The sequence below is a fragment of the Malus domestica genome, chromosome 08, assembly GCF_042453785.1.
Source record: "Malus domestica chromosome 08, GDT2T_hap1".
Lineage (NCBI taxonomy): Eukaryota > Viridiplantae > Streptophyta > Magnoliopsida > Rosales > Rosaceae > Malus > Malus domestica.
In genome coordinates this window covers 19,933,963-19,951,405 of record NC_091668.1, presented here as the reverse complement: position 1 = coordinate 19,951,405, position 17,443 = coordinate 19,933,963, and the positions used below count along the sequence as shown (strand labels likewise).

General features: G+C 37.6%; 1 long non-coding RNA gene and 1 pseudogene across 1 annotated transcript; both read right to left on the bottom strand.

The window, feature by feature from the left end:
* Positions 1-3,798: 3,798 nt before the first annotated feature.
* LOC103413107 (uncharacterized) lies at positions 3,799-5,206 on the bottom strand (annotated as a pseudogene).
* Positions 5,207-14,021: 8,815 nt separating this feature from the next.
* Positions 14,022-17,086, bottom strand: LOC114826360 (uncharacterized). Its single transcript, XR_003775172.2, has 3 exons — positions 16,544-17,086; positions 14,593-14,662; positions 14,022-14,272 (listed from the first exon to the last, which is right to left on the bottom strand). It is a non-coding gene; the product is annotated as an uncharacterized lncRNA (long non-coding RNA).
* Between the last annotated feature and the right edge of the window lie 357 nt (positions 17,087-17,443).

Genomic DNA, 17,443 nt, shown 5'->3' with positions numbered 1-17,443 from the left:
TGCGATCTCGAAGTATATATAAACATGTTTGACTGTTGGATCATTGAAACTAGTTTCATAGAATGAGTATCCTATCAAAAAAATAGACTTAAGAGTTTATTCATACTTTCATTAAGTATAACATAAGATTTTGTGGTATCCACTAGTGTAAATATTTTAAATTGAAGATCAAATTCATTCATTGTATTCATATAGGGTTAAGGAGTGTAGCTGTAAAAAATCATCAAAATCGGAGTTAAAATAATTGTTAAATTGTGATTTTTCGTTTATAACCGTCAAAAAGTTTTGTCCAGTTACTTTATTTCTGAATGTTTGTTTTTTGCAATTTTTGGCGTATGCGATCTCAAAGTATATACAAACATGTTTGACGGTTGGATCATTGAACTAGTTTCGTAGAATAAGTGTCCCATCAAAACAATAGATTCACTAATACTTAAGAGTTTATTCATACTTTCATTAAGTATAACATAAGATTTTGTGGTATCCACTAGTGTAAATATTTTAAATTGAAGATCGAATTCATTCATTGAATTCATATAGGATTAAGGAGTGTAGCTATAAAAAATAATCAAAATCGGAGTTAAAATAACCGTTAAATCGTGATTTTTCGTTTTATAATCATCAAAAAGTTTTGTTCGGTTACTTGTGTAGACATCGAAATTTCGGTAAATAAATGTTGACCAATAAATCAAAGTGTCAACGCTCATGTATTACATAAATTTTACACGTAGCATGTGACTCAACGAAAATTGAAATGAGTTGGAAAAGTCATCAAATAAGACACGTGTCAACACCTGGCAGAAACGACTTATTTCATCTGGGATATTATATTCAAAATTAGGCCTTGGAAAATTCTATAAATACAAGCCCATTTCATTCATTTGGGGGACGAATTCATATTACACCTTGAAGCTCTGAAGCTCTGAAACTCCGAAGCTCTCAAGCATCCAGGTTCCCGAAGAATCAAGAAAGTGTTCTTCGTTCTTCGTTCATCGTTCTTCCAAGATCAAGCCTCGACGGCCCTTGGATCAACAATCATCCACCTTCAAGATCAAGCCCCGACGGCCCTTGAAGAAAGCGTTCTTCGTTCTTTGTTCATCGTTCTTCCAAGATCAAGCCCCAACGGCCCTTTGGATCAACAATCATCCACCAATTCAAGATCAAGCCCCGACGGCCCTTGAAGAAAGCGTTCTTCGTTCTTTGTTCATCGTTCATCATCCGTTCATCCAAGATCAAGCCCAAACGGCCCTTTGGATCAACAACGTCGACAAATCCACACATCCAACAGTTCTTCAAGATCAAGCCCAAAAGCCCTTGAAGATCCGTTCATCACTGTTCTTCGAGATCAAGCCCAAAAGCCCCTTTGAAGATCCGCTCAAACCCACCTTCAAAGATCAAGCCCACGGCCCTTTGAAGAAACTTCCAACTGTCCATCCAAGATCAAGCCTCGACGCCCCCCTTGGATCAACGAAACATCCACAAATCAACACCTTCAAAGATCAAGCCCACGGCCCTTTGAAGAAACTTCCAACAGTTCATCCAAGATCAAGCCTCGACGGCCCTGGGATCAATCGCACATCCACCAATCAACACCTTACGGAGATCGAATCAGAGGATCAAATTTGAGAGAGATTGTAACCCAAAAATCATCAAATACAAATATTTGTTTGTGCACGTTTGTTCTTGTCTCTTTCGTTTCAGGAATTTTTCGTGTTCACAACTTGATCTCTGAATATTTGTTTTTTGAGATTTTTTGCTGATATGATCTCGAAGCATATACAAACAAGTTGACGGTTGGATCGTTCAAATTAGTTTTGTATAATTCGTATCCCATCAAGTTCAATGGTGTATATATATATATATATATATATATATATATATATATATATATATATATATTAAGTAGATTTAAATCTATTTATTTTGTACATATAATTGACCGGTACACGGAGTAGTACATCACGTGTCATTATAAAAATAGTGGGACATGTCATATGTGTGATAAAAAGTTAATAACTTAAAAAAAAAAAATTTCTCACCACTTTTATTAATTTTCATTTTTCCCTCTCTTTTTTGTTTCCTTTTCAACTTTTCTTATAACTTTCACTTTTCCCTCCCTTCTTTTTCTTCAAAGGGCAGCAGCCTACCCATCTTTCCATCTCTTTTTTTGTTTCCTTTTCAACTTTGCTTATAATTTTCATTTTTCCTCCCTTTTTCTTCAAAGGGTGCGGCAGGAATGGAATAAAATTATGGAACCAATGGATGCATATTAATTAATAATTATTATAGTTTTTATAAAATTTAATTTAAAATTTAATATATATATATATATATAATTATTATAGTTAATATTTTGGGGTATAATTATTATAGTATATATAATTTTTATAATTATTATAGTTAATATATATATATATATATATATATTATAGTTTTTAGGGGTATAAAATTGTTTTTTTTTTAAACCTAAATCTTCAAAAAAAAAAAAAAAAAAAAAAAAAAACCTTAGAAAACCCAGATCCCACCACTTCCCCCCACCCCCCGGCCGCCGAAACCCCATCCCTTTAGAAAACCCATAAGCAGCCATCAAGACCCTCACTCCCTTAAATTTCCCAACACACTCTCCTTCTCACTCTCACTCTCACCCAACACCTTCCCCACACCCCCAAAACCATGAAAGTACCTTCTGTTTCTTCCTCCTCCTTCCCTCTGTTTCCCTCGACCTCTCCCGCTGCAACCTCTCCAACCAAATCCCACCACAAATCTGCCACCTTTCTTCACTAATCCACCTCAATTTGAGCGGCAACGCCTTCCACGGCCCTCTCTAGCCTGCCATTTTCGAGCTCTACAACCTCAGGATCCTCGGCATCAGCCACAACGACTTCAAGTCGGATTTCCCGCTCGGGATTTTGAAGCTCAGTGGTGGTGGTGTGTCGTCGATGCGTGCGTGGTTGTGTAGACGGGTGCGTGCGTGGGTGTACTGTCGGGGAGAGAGTCCGAGAGAGAGATAGAGAGTGAAAGAGTGAGAGATCCGAGAGAGAAAACCCCCGCCGGCCCTGCCGCGACCCGCGACCCATGACCCACCTCTCTTCCCCCCGCTCCGTCGCGACCCACTTCCCTTCCCCTCCCCGGACCTTCTGACGACCTTCCTGCAAACTGGGATTTTTTTTTCTTTTTTTTTCTCTTTTTTTTTCTCCCTCTTCTTCTTCTTCTTGTTGCAGGTTTTGGGGGGATGAACTGGGGTCTTTTTTTTCTTTTCCTCCCTCCTCTTCTTCTTCTTCTTGTTGTTGCAGGTTTTTAGGTTCTAGGTTAGGGATAGGGATGTGGGCCGATTGGGGGGAGGTCGTTGGGGGGTGGGTGAGAGATAGTGGGTAGGGATTGCAGAGAGGAAAGGGGGAAGAAAAGGGATCTGGGTTAGGGTTTTTATGTTTTTTTGTTTTTTTTTTGTTAAAGATTTAGGTTTAAAAAAAATTAAAAATTATTTTTTTTTGCCACGTGGCAGCCACATAAGCACAAATGTGGCAGCCACGTCAGCATTTAACAAACTAATGGATGGAAAATCTAACGGAGGTGTTATTTTGAAATAAAATAGTACATGAGGTATGAAAGTGAAATGTTTTAAACATGTTGTATGAGATTGTAATAAACCTCAAACCTGAGGGGCTACTATATAATTTACCCAAAAAAAAAAGAAAAAACCCAAACTAACAAGCTTGGCAGTTTATAATGTGACAAATATATGTGAAATATAAGCTTCCCGAACACAAGACCATAACACACAAAAAGTAATGGTGAGGATCAAGTCATCGAGTGGATATGGACGAAGATCATGTCACAAGAGCTTACCACTCTCTTCACAGTAGACTAGGTAGCCATGACACAAGCTGCAGAAATATTGGAAGTTAGAGTACCAAATGGAACCCATTTTAAGCATCCCGTCGTCCCTAATCCACGTCCATTAAGCCGGGCTAAGAACCACCGGATCCACACACCCAAAGGTCCAACTATGCAACCCAACCACAAATGCGCCTCGCTGCTGTCGCTGTTAAATTTCTCTCTCAACAATATTCCACTCGCACCCCATAGAGAACCTAGCATCATCAACAACACTGCGAAAGCTACCAAGTGACGCTTGTAGCTGTCAACCCTCCAGTTTTTTCTAGAGCTAGTGAGACAACATATCGAGTTCTTCTCAAGAAGCTGCCTAAAACCCTTTGCTGTCTCTACCCCGAAAATGATGGAGTAGGCTGCAAGAAACAAACCTGATATAATCAATCGCATAAAGGAGAAGCTCATATTAGTCTAGCAATTTGAGCTACATTGGGTTTGTGATTAATCTATGGATAATAAGCATCAAAGCTGAAACCATCTATAAATTCAAATGAAATTCAAACACCATGCTTGCCATAGCCAGCCGCATGTCTAAAGAATATGACATCTTACCTATTAGAAAACCGAGCAGCGCAAACACCCAATGGCTTTCAACACTGAGTTCTGGTTCTAATCGCTGAAAGTTGTCAGGCTTCCTAAGTAATCGGTAGACAATCCAATGGCCAAATAATTGGACGTATTTGGAGATATCTATTTTGAAAGCAACACCCAACCACCCCATCAAGAAAGAACCAACCTACAAAAATGCATTAGGAATAAAGTCTGCATTGAAAGATCATCCACCATTTTCCATATTACTACAAGAAGTATGACTTTAGAAATGAAAAAACTATGAAAACAGAGGTACTAAGGAACTTGATTAAACTTCAGTAATCATGATACCATGTGTAGTACAAGTTCCTCCTAACACTCATGATTAACAACTTTACAAACATGTTTATCAATAAAACACTACCAAATAAGGGGACTAATACATTTGTGCATGTGTGTGAGTGAGTAAATGAGAGAGAGAGAGAGAGAGAGAGAGAGAGAGAGAGAGAGAGCATATTAGAAGGAAGATCAAGGTAGAGAATGGTTTGGTTGCTTGTTACACCACCAACTCCAGGGCCAAACAACTTTTGCAGCAGATATCTCGTTAAGACCTTCACAATGATGCGTGTCAAATAATCTACTTGAAAAGTACATTTCCTGATATGAAAGAAATATCTAACAAGAGCATGATCAAAGATGTTCGAGAACAAATATTTTTGTTGTTCTCAAGTGTTCAACAATATAAAGTTAACACATACAATTTGATCACGATAAGCATCTTCATCTAGACATATTTCCACAAAAAAATATTTCTAGCAATGAAATTTTTTGTAATGCATGATAAGATCTAGTTATCTCAATTGTAAAGACAAGAATATGGCTAGTGTATTCTTCCACAGGCATTTGAAGATCCAAATTTTGTCAAACTAATAAGCTCACACAAGGTCCCTCCTCCCATTAGTATGAGACTCATTCTCAACACACCGTCTCACGTGTGGCGAATTTTCAAGCCTAACACGTGAACAACACAACAGGGTGACGTGAAACGCGTGTGGCCGTTTGGCTTCACATGTGAGACAACCTACTCTGATATCATGAAGAAAGTTGAGGTTTCATCATAAAACCAATTGGCAACATGGGGAGTAGCCCAACCTCTTATAAGCCCATGCAAGGTCCATCATTCCGTCAATGTGGGACTCATTCTCAACACAAACGCAATAACATTATGTTACTAGCATGATCCAACCAAAAAGGGGGCAAAACTCAAACATTTTTTACTTTGTTCCTTTCCTGATCAATGAAAATGCAAACCAAATCTCCTATACATGGTAAAGGATCTCTAACAAAGATTACATACAATAAGAAAAGTATCGACCGAAAGCTCACTTGCTTTTTGTCGTCGTGTATGATCGCATCAGTGGAAATAGGAGATATGATTTCCTCTGGCAAGGGAGAGACGGGGGACATTGCTTTGTAGATGTAACGGGGTTACAACCCCGTAACCCATAGGATTGGAGTTGAATGTCCTTTGAAGGAAACAAGCAAATGCTGCCACTCTCACGATGCCTAAGAAACAAAGAACACCGGAAGATTAAACTTAGGACCTCGGACACAAAAGTATATATTCCTAAGCACTTGAACTACAAGTCATTTATGAAACTTTTGTAGTTTATATTTGTTGGAAAATATTAGTATTTAAGTTTATTTGAATGCTTGATTTTTTGGGCTTAGCCCGTTAGCATTAGGGTTTTGATTTCTTATCTTTTAGGATTAGGGTTAGTTTATTATATATAGCATGCTTGTTATCCAGTCGAGAATAAGTTAGTCACGATGTAGCCTCTTACGGTTTTGTAGCCGTTTCAGCATTCTTGTTTGTTTAATAATATTTCTATTAGTTTGTAGTTTTGGTTTGTTTAAGAATATTCCTATTAGTTTGTAGTTTTGGTTATCACACACTCTGATATTCAACTTCGTATCAGAGCAGGTTTGATCATTCGAGATTTAATCTGCCATTCGTATCAGTTTGTTTGTTCGTCTTGTTCGTTGTTTAGATTGTCATAATGCTACTATCAATCACAAGATGTTTGAGAGAAACCTTGTGCCACAAGGCATGCATTATATTGCACTATTTCATTCATCTCATAATGCTTCATTTCCCACTTGGAACACAACGGGGTTTCCTTGGGCAGTGTAGGAATGACAAGTCCAATACACACTTTTGGTAAGGAATTTGACCTGGATTGTAACTTTAGTTGTCCAATCAGTTCTATGTTGTCACTTAATCATTGGACCACGGTTCGATATCGTCGCTTTTCATTTATGTCGGTAGCTACCATATAAGTGAAAACATCATCGATGATAATCTCATTTCAATTCCATTTAGCTCACCCAAACTAGTATACTGGACCAAGAACTTTAAGTCTCGGGAGTAATCCGAATTAATCTCATGAGATGGAAATGATTTGAGACAGCGATCAAGTTTAGATTCATTGTTGTGACGTATCTTCCTTTTCTAGGGAAGTGAATCCTACGAACCGAATGATCTGTCGTGCTCCAGGCCAAGACAGATTGATTGGCTATCCACCGGTGTACCAAACAATCCAACAGGGGTGTCCAAACCGTCCAACAGGGGCAGCACACCCTCCAGGGATGTTAACTCGACGTCCGCTAAGTACATTTATCCTTGCAGGCATGTTTTCATCTGGTATATGATCTCATCACTTTAGCTAGATCAGAGGAATGCATCTAGAGCAACATTCTGAAAACTAGAATTCATCGTACTTGCTTATCACACTTGTGCGGTATGGGGATCAAGATGAGACATAGTGGGCAATTTCCACGCAAATTCACACCATTCTATAGGAACGTTGACATTCTTATCTCCCCCTAATGACGAGAAGACTGTCTCATTAAAGTGACAACCCGCAAATGAGCGCTAAAGAAATCGCATGCAAGGGCTCTAAGAGAGCTAGTGTGAAGAAGAATCATTATCGACAAAAGATACACATCCTTCGTTGAGGACCCATGGTGGTACATTGTGGCGGCGCAACTTGGCACATGGAATACACACCCAAATGCGTAAATACGAAAATCGTCAGGTTCATACCCAGTAACCAACTGTAACGTCATATAGGTTGGGTGGCAATGGGCCTTAAGGCGGATCAACATAATTGCGTACAAGGATTGCATAGCCCTAGGCAGAAATTGAAAACTTGGTACGTTTACCAAAATTCGGGCGATCGTTTAAATTGCGCTTTATGATCACTAGGCAAGGCTATTTTGGGTGAATCATGGGAATTCGATGTTTAATTATAAACCCAAAATACATGCAATACTTTATCGAAAACCGGTGATGTAAACTCTCCGGCATTATCCAGTCTCCTAGATTTTATGGGATAAGTAGGGTGGTGACCCCTTAATCGGCCATAAAGTTTAGCAGTAATGTGTGTGGACAAACATGTGACCAGTTTGTCAATTCATCAACCAAAACCATAAGTATTTATATGGTCTACATTTTGGTTGGATTGGTCCACATATATTCCCTAGAATCCACTTATGAAAAAGGGTGATTTCGTATCTTTGCAAGGAATGATAGAAAATCAATTTTCCTAATGAGCAGGCTTCGCAAAGTATGCTTGTAGGCACAAGATCCTTACTTCAGGTAAGGAGATGCATTGTAGCATCATTGTTGGACCTAAATGTCCCAAAAGGTCATGCCAAAGCAAGTAAACTGCTCAATCACCCGGCTACAAGCCGGCCATATGTGTCATGTGCCCCAATTGGGAGACAACCCATTGGCCCCAAATCAAAGCTTCAAGCTCATTTTTGGAGGTGGTGCAAAGATATTCCACTCTATTTTCTTCAGTGGTTCATTTATGATCATTGTCATCTCGAATATCCTTAAAAACTCAAAGTCAGGGAGAATTTAAGGTCCCTTAAATGGTGATTTAGTACCATTCATACAACGAGGAGCGTGCCAATGTTCTTAATCAGGGTGGATATACCTGAAGTCGTTGTTAGAAATGTGATTTAGGTGTAAAGTTAATGTGCATAGTATGCATTCATCCAGACAACTAACTTTCCCACATTCCTACCTAATCACATGTTTAATTGAATCGGTCACATGTATTAAGAAACATGATTCAATTAACTCATATTCGAGGACAATATCAATAAGAATATCCATAAGTAAAACATACACCAAATGTGAATTCAAGAACATGGAAAAATGTTCACAAAGTAAACCAAAGTTACTAGGGTGGATTCGGCCAACAAGGTCATTCATGTCAAAATTCTGCTCTTCCAACGGTGTTCGGTGGAACAAAATTAGTCTCACATATTGACTGCTAGAATGGTACTCCTTAACAACATTGGTAGGGGCACGAACAGATGCATAACCAATGATCTATTCCATCAAGACGGAAGTAGATTCTGTAGGGTTAAGGTTCTAGAATACTTTCCCTTATTCTTGAAGTTTTAGGTCTTAGGTACCAATAATCATGCTTCGGGCATGATGCCACACATTGGCAAGCCCTGATTCTACCATATATTGTAAAAACAAACTTGAAATTGGATTGTGAGAGAATATGTCATTCGATGTATCCCTGCCAAAGCAGTGCATCACTATTCGGTAAGCTTTGACTGAATTGGGTCGAGCTATTCGGTAGACTCCAGTTAAACTGAGTCCATACCGTTCTCTCACGTTTTTGGTAGTAATCAGAGCCGAGAATTTGGTAAACTTCCACTTTCTACACTGCTGCTTCAAGGGCAAGTTAAAACATGGAAGAACGAGAAAAGTATTCTCTAGTCAAAATTCGATCGGATTTATAAACTTTGAAATTGTACTCATGGGCGTAATCATGGTATGCTTCAGGCAATGTATTTCATGATTAAACGGTCCGTAGAAGCGAGCCAAAGAGCCATGGAATCCTCGATCGGGAGGTATTTCCATTTGTAATGCTTTGAGCATAAGTCTCCGAATGAAGATCATGGTGGAGGCTTAGTCATCTCTTCCATGCCATTGTTGGCTTCAATGGTTTTTCAGCTTCATGATAGTCAAGTGGAGATTCACGTCTTGTACCTCACATAAAGTGGTTTCTATTAGAAACGTCCAAATCAGGAAAATCAAACTTGTGACGGTTCGACAATCCACTGAATCGGAAGGAACAAGATTGTGATTGTTGCTATGGGAAGGAATCATCCATAAGTATCAAAGTTAAAACATTCGAGTTCTAAGACATGGTTTTCATGAAAAACGTCGGGATTTCATGGGTGTATTGTTTTATGAAATGTTCGGGTTTCAAAGGCACTAAATTTAAAACTACAGGTTCAATTTAGTTTATGAACGTTTAGTTCATAAAAGAGAGGCTACTGCAAGAACAGAGAATGCAATATACAACTAAGTGTAGTGGATTTAGGTTGCTTCAGGAACTCAAGTGTGAGTGCTTCGGGACTACGAAAGTGAGTCAACGGTTCAAAGAATAGAAATAAATTATTGAATCGTTAATGTCCAAAAGTGATCTTCAGGTCAATAATTTTGGATTCATTATCAGATTAATGGACTACATGTCACTTTTAATTAATTCAATAGATCGGGACTATTCGGGGTCGATCGTAGAAGCAAAATAAAATTTGTCAAGGCCCAGTAATTATTAATGTTGGCTGCAGGCCACACAAAAAAAATTAGGCCTAAATTGGGTTCGGGTAGGCTGCAATTGGTTGCCCAATAATGTGCAAAGCAAGTTGCATGCCCGCTGCACACTCACGGGCCGAGAAAAAGATCAGCCCAGCTGCAGGTAAGCAGGCCGAGGAAAAAAATAAGCCCAGCTGGGCTTTGGGTCGAGTGAACAGAAAGCCCGGAAAACGGGCTAGGTTGTCCTGAGGGAAGGGCCGAGGGCTTGAAGCCCATGCATAGGGACCCAAGCAGCAAGCTTGGTCCAATTTGGGCAGTAGGCCTAAAAGATTGTCCCAAGCTTCAGGCTTGGTGCGATTTCAGCGGCAAAAAAAAGGTCATTTTTCTTCCTTTTTTGTTTTTCTTTCTTTTTTTTTTCAAAAAAAAAATATAGGGTTGAAAAACACGAATTGCTTCTAATTTTTTTCGATTCTTTGACTCACAAATTCCACATAGCATAATTACGTAATGCATGAAACAAATATATATATTGACAAATATATGAACATATAATATATATATATATATATATTATATGTTCATATATATGAAGGAAAATATAAACATAGGGGGTTCATGCATCATGGGAAATGTTTTCATGCTTCATGGTCGTTTCAAATATCTTACTTTATTTTAAGCGTACCTGATTGGCAGAAAACAATAAAAGTCTTTGAATTTGTAGAAATTCCTTCTCAGAAAACCGAAATTGCATCTCTTATGCGTTGTATCACATTCAACACAGGAAAATTAAATTGAATCAATAGCATGTAGATTAATTCAAAAATAATAAATTAATCATAAAAAGAATGATTAAAACACAATACTCCCCTGATTGAAGAATAAATTATCTTTAGCGCAGCGTCAAGAGCGTGCTGATAACGTGTTGTAGGCATAATTTACTGAACAATTATAGAGGCCATAGAGAGAGAGAAAGGTGCGGCATAGATAGAGAGAAAGAGAAGAGAGAGATGTGTAATTGTGGGTGTGTGTTATTCTACCCCATTATGCCTTTATTTATAGTAGTAGGATAGGTAAAAACCTTTCCCTTTAGGATTACAATATTTAATAGATAATCTACTCCTAATAGGAATATAAGATACATTCTCATATCTACTAGGATTTACACAATCGCATTCCTATTCCAATAGGACTGCAACACAATGATATATTTTCGATAAAGATGATGAAGATAAAGTTAAGTCATATAACAAGTCAATGGTAATAATTAGTTTAAAATATTCATTCACCAGATTTAAACATATGACTTCTTTTACAAGTGAAAAAAATATAATCGTAATTATTTAGTTTGAACTATTCATTTACCAGATTAGAGCCATCAATAATAAATGTATAAAAATATAACTAAACTGTAATATTAAATAGTAAAAAAAAAAAGTTAGATTCTTTTAATCGACTCAAACGTCTCAATCAAAAAAGAAAAGAAAAAAAGCCCCGCACGTCAATTCCAAATGGAAATTTATAATTACACCATTTCCTTAAAAGTAGTTTGGTTGTTGAAATATTTAATCTTTTCCCCCAACAAACCACCACGTGATTACCTCCTGCAAAAGTGGTTATGGGATATTATGACACTTCCACTACAATACTAGTTGAAAAATATTAGTATATTATAATTATTTAAGTTTACTTGTTAGTTAGTATATGGGTCTAGTCCATCCAAATTAGAATTTCTAGGTATTGCTCTCTATAAATATAGTTTATAGTTTAGTATGAATAACAAGTCATTCACAATGTAGTCTCTTAAGGTTTTGTAGCCGTTTCGTCATTCTCGTTTATTTGATAATATTCTTATTTTGTTAGTCTTGTTCATTGCGTACTTTAATATTCAATTTAGTATCAGAGCAGGTTTGATCATTCAGGTTCTTGATTCGTATTAGTATGTCTGTTTGTGTTGTTTGTTGTTTATTTCTGGTTTAAATTGTCGTTGGTGTAGTCTGAAAAACAAAAAATCTGGAAAAGAAAAACTACCATCTCGTAAAGTCTGTAATTGAAGCCACCAAGCTCAGTATCTATGACCACCCAACCATCGCCTGCATGACTCACTGCCGTCGCACCCAGATCCGTCCCGCATCAGATTAGCACTGCGCTGCGCACCACTCGTTGCCAGACCTGTTGATCAACCCGCACCCAATCCATTCATGGTTTGCCACTGCGGTACCCGCTGCCTAAGAGCCACTCACTTGCTGCTCACGTTTGCACTTGTTGTTTGTTGACCGTCATTACCGCTACCAAATAGAATCCAGGTTGTCGGTCCGAGGAACTGCTGTTGTTCGAGGCTACTCTGTTGGCCCCTGTCTTCAATTCTGATGAATCCAAGTATTGTATGATCCCATGTCTTCAATTATGATGAATCCAAGTATTGTATGATGATGACAATATATTTTGATCAGACGGACTTTTACTTTGATCAAAGTGTTGAAAAAAGACAAAAAAAAAAAAAACTGTTTGATTTTTGTATGGCCCACACGGGCAATGAGAAAGAATTGGCTGGGAAATGATGGGCATTTTTGGTTTGAAGTTTTTTAAGGCCCACACGGATAAGTGTTGCGAGTTTGTTTGTCTGTCACTCAAGTGTTTAGACTTGTGACCACTTGAGTGATAGAACCTTGTTTTTGTTCGTTTCTTGCTCCAATTGAGATATGAAAATCTCGTCCGTTTAGTGACGGGTTCTTTTCATACTCTCAACACTAGCCAGTTTGAACAAGAATCAAGAATCAAGTCAAGTTAGCCAGTTTGAACTAGAATCAAGAATCAAGAATCAAGTCAAGTCAAGTCAAGTTAAGTCAAGTTCGCAAGTTCGCCAATCAAGTTAAGTCAAGTCAAGTTCGCAAGTTCTCCAGTCAACTCAAGTCAAGTCTAGTCAAGTTTGCATGTCTGTCAGTTTGCATCTGCTTGTTTGCAAACTCATGTCGTATACCGCCATGAGTTTGACCGGGGGTGTTGAAAAATATTAGTATATTATAATTAGTTGAGTTTGCTTGTTAGTTAGTATATGGGCCTAGCCCATACGAATTAGGATTTCTAGGTATTGCTCTCTATAAATATAGCTTATAGTTTAGCATGAATAGCAGGTCATTCACAATGTAGTCTCTTAGGGTTTTGTAGCCGTTTCGGCATTCTCGTTTATTTAATAATATTCTTATTTTGTTAGTCTTGTTCGTTGCGCACTTTGATATTCAATTATATTGTCTAGTACAATCAAACTCGTCTCCTCATTTTCTTTCTTTTCTTGTGTATGTATAACTTTTTTAATAAATTACGCATTCTAAACTATAAATGTTTTACAAACAACTTGTAAATTGTTTCCAAAAAAAAAAAAAAAAAAACAACTTGTAATTCAATTAATTAAAATATATATTTTTGTATTTGAAGTTCTGAGTTTAAATTTTTTTTATATTCTTTATTTCTTAGGTATCGTTTGACAAAGTTGGTGAACGCTTCTGTAACCTTAAACTCGTTACTCTATTCGACTGAACTTGTTGAGTCCGCGTCCATCGAGAGTCGGTAACCTTCGTTGTGTCTACAACTGTAATAGATTGGACAATTCATAAAATCCTATGAATACTAAAGGTAGAGGTAAATGATTTTTCATTTAAAGTACACTAAAACAAGATTAGATATGAATGAAACTTATCCTTCTAATCTAACCATTTGAGAGGAAATTGGAATGGATAAGTTTCCTAAATGAATTAATCCATCTTCTAGTTTTACATTTCACTCGATAGCTTCATAATTTTTTGTAATCTTTCAACAGAATTGAGATAAGAATTCATCCATTATAAGCAAAGATAAATTATGACACTAATTGCACTTGCTGCCATATTATATTCAAATTGTGATTTGAAAACAAAGAAACATGACTTTTTTCAAAGAAAACATTACAATAATATATTTTTAATAAAGAGGATGAAGATAAAGTTAAGTCATATAATAAGTCAATGGTAATACAACAACAACAAAGCCTTTTCCCACTAAGTGGGGTCGGCTATATGAATCCTAGAACGCCATTGCGCTCATTTGTGTCATGTCCTCCGTTAGATCCAAGTACTCAAGTCTTTTCTTAGGGTCTCTTCCAAAGTTTTCCTAGGTCTTCCTCTACTCCTTCGGCCCTGAACCTCTGTCCCGTAGTCACATTTTCGAACCGGAGCGTCAGTAGGCCTTCTTTGCACATGTCCAAACCACCGGAACCGATTTAATAAGTCAATGGTAATAATTAGTTTAAAATATTCATTCACGAGATTTAAACATATGATGACACATTCTGACCCAGAATGTCCACTAGGACTCCGAATCGAGTTGCGCTGGCCGACACCTGGAAGGTGACGAAACCATAAAGTGTGATGATGTGGAAAAAATGTGAATAAATTTAAACCTAAGAGTGCCTAATTACCAGAGTGCACTGGTAAGCAGGAAGGAACCCACTTCACACGTGACGTTAGAGCATAAGTAAGTACAGTAGAGTGGATTAAGAATCGTACCCTCGATAGAATCTCCAATACTAAGAATCGCCACGAATCTTCGACTATAAGAAAGCTCAACTAATAAAACCTAGAGGGTGAAAACAAAACAAGGGTGAGTGGCCCTAGAAATGAAATTTTAATAGAAACCATCTAAAGCATTATAACCCTTCGCTGCAACACCTGTATAGTTTCCAGAAAATCATACCATGTGTCAATGTGAAATCAAAAGTATATCAACAGTAAACCATAATTATACCACAACACAGCATCTCATCAACAATATCAATAATCAAGTGATTAATAACCCATACTAGCACGCAAGTCGAAGTCACCTATGGTGACCTATACGACTGCACATATATCTCATCAATCAATGTTAACTCGTAAGTCGGAGTCACCTATATTGACCTGTACGACTTATCCATATCTCATCACATGTGCTAGCTCATAAGTCGGGAGTCACCTATAGTGACGTGTACGACTTATCCATATCTCATCACATATGCTAACTCATAAGCCAGGAGTCACCTATAGTGACATGTACGACTTATCCATACGACTTATCCATATCTCATCACATGTGCTAGCTCATAAGTCGGGAGTCACATATAGTGACATATACGACTTATACATATCTCATCACATATGTTAGCTCATAAGTCGGGAGTCGCCTATAGTGACCTGTACGACTTATCCATATCTCATCACATGTGCTAGCTCATAAGTCTGAAGTCACCTATAGTGACATGTACGACTTATCCATATCTCATCACATATGCTAGCTCATAAGTCGGGAGTCACCTCTAGTGACCTGTACGACTTATCCATATCTCATCACATATGCTAGCTAATAAGTCGGGAGTCACCTATAGTGACATGTACGACTTATCCATAGCTCAATAAGTATACCTGCACACGAGTCGGAACCACCTAAGGTGGTCTGTACGACATAACTGGGTGTAAATAAATACGTTCAAGTGCTACAATCACGTGAAGACTCTGCGAATAATCGCGATTCACCTATGAGTTGGAACCACCTATAATGGTTTGTACGACAGGCTTATGCACCTACCTTGGATCCCAGGTGAACGTAAGGTGCGGGAGGTGAACATTACATGAAGGACTGTGCACTGGCCACGGGAGAGAGCACTAACACCGGGGTGCAGGTTTATGAGCTCTAAATGCATCTCATGTGACATATACAACTCATAGGCAACTTGTACGACAATGTCGGAGTCGCCTAACACATAATGTGATCATGCCATAACTCACTCATTTCAACTAATATCATTAACTCACCTGAACTTACCTGTGTATTCCGAGTTCATCTCTGCACTTCAAAACTTTCATAATAATTTTGTGCATGTAATGTACACATGGATATGCCATAATGCAAATCTAAAACTGAACCATATCATAGTATTTTTCCAATACACACACACACATACACACACACACACACACACACACACACACACACACACACACACACACACACACATATATATATATATAATGTGGGGTAAAATGACAATCTATAACGCCCTACTCCCGAATTATTTATTTTGGGAAATAATTATCAGGGATAAGTCCAACTAAACACTAGTTTAATTAACTATCATTACTTACGTTTCCTTATTTCAGTTTCTTGATTCCTTCCACATTGATTTTGACCAACATTCAATTACTAAAAACATAAGGTTAAATCTCATATTTTCACCAATTTCCTTCACATTGTTCAATTCCCAAGCAAGGTTTTGTTTCAAATATTGAATGGCTGCATCTAACGTCTCGTTAGACTGCCTACGTACCCTAAACAAGGATCAAACCATTTGTAGTTCACAATAGTACTTCAAAGCATTCACATTAATCATAAGCAATAATTGATTTATAAACATTTATGGAATTGTCAATCATATATATATATATATATATATAATACACGATAGAATGGAAAAGACCCACTCACCTGAGGTCTATGCCACGACTCCCTAGCACGCATGTCAAGACATCACGAACCATCGTCGCCTGTAGCCAAGTCCAATTTGACTTAGAAGAGCCCCAATTTTGCTAAAACCCGTTGGAAACCCTAGTTTTGGGTGTCCTCAATTCGGCTCTATAGCAACTCTGACACCCCCAAACTTGTTGTTGGTGGTGATTTGATGAAATCATTTAAGAATTTGTTGAATCTCGACCAAGAACCATAGCACCCATTGGTGTGATTTTTTTCCTAAAATTACCACCAACTTCCTTCTAATTTTGGATGGAAAAGGAAGAGGGAAGGTTATGGAGTAGGTTGCAGGTAGTGGGAAGGTTTGAATCGTCAGAAAAATGGCCGAATTTGGCCGTGGTGCTTGTCGAGTGGAGCGGGTCAAGGGGAAACCCCTTTCATTTTCTTCTCCCTCCTTTCCCTCCTTTCCCCCTTCTCTGGTTGGTCACCTCCTCCTTTCTCCTCTACCCATTCGTCTACCCTCTCTCCCTCATCTCTCTCATTAGGCAATAGCCCTTTCCTTTTTTTTTCTTCCTTATCTCGTTCCCCCCACTTCTTCTCCTCTTCTTCCTCTTAAAAAAATAACTAAATGATAAAAAATTATAAACATTATAAAAATTAACAAAAATGTAAATTTTGGGACGGGATGTCACATATGACTTCTTTTATAGGTGAAAAAAATATAACCGTAATTATTTAGTTTGAACTATTCACTTGCGAGATTATAAGCCTCAATAATAAATATATAAAAATATAACTAGACTGTAATATTAAATAGTAAAAAAAAGTTAGAGTCTTTTAATCGAGTATTTAACAAATATAACCAAAAATTAACCCTTAATTTTAAAAATATCATTTTTTTTATAAAACCTTTCACAT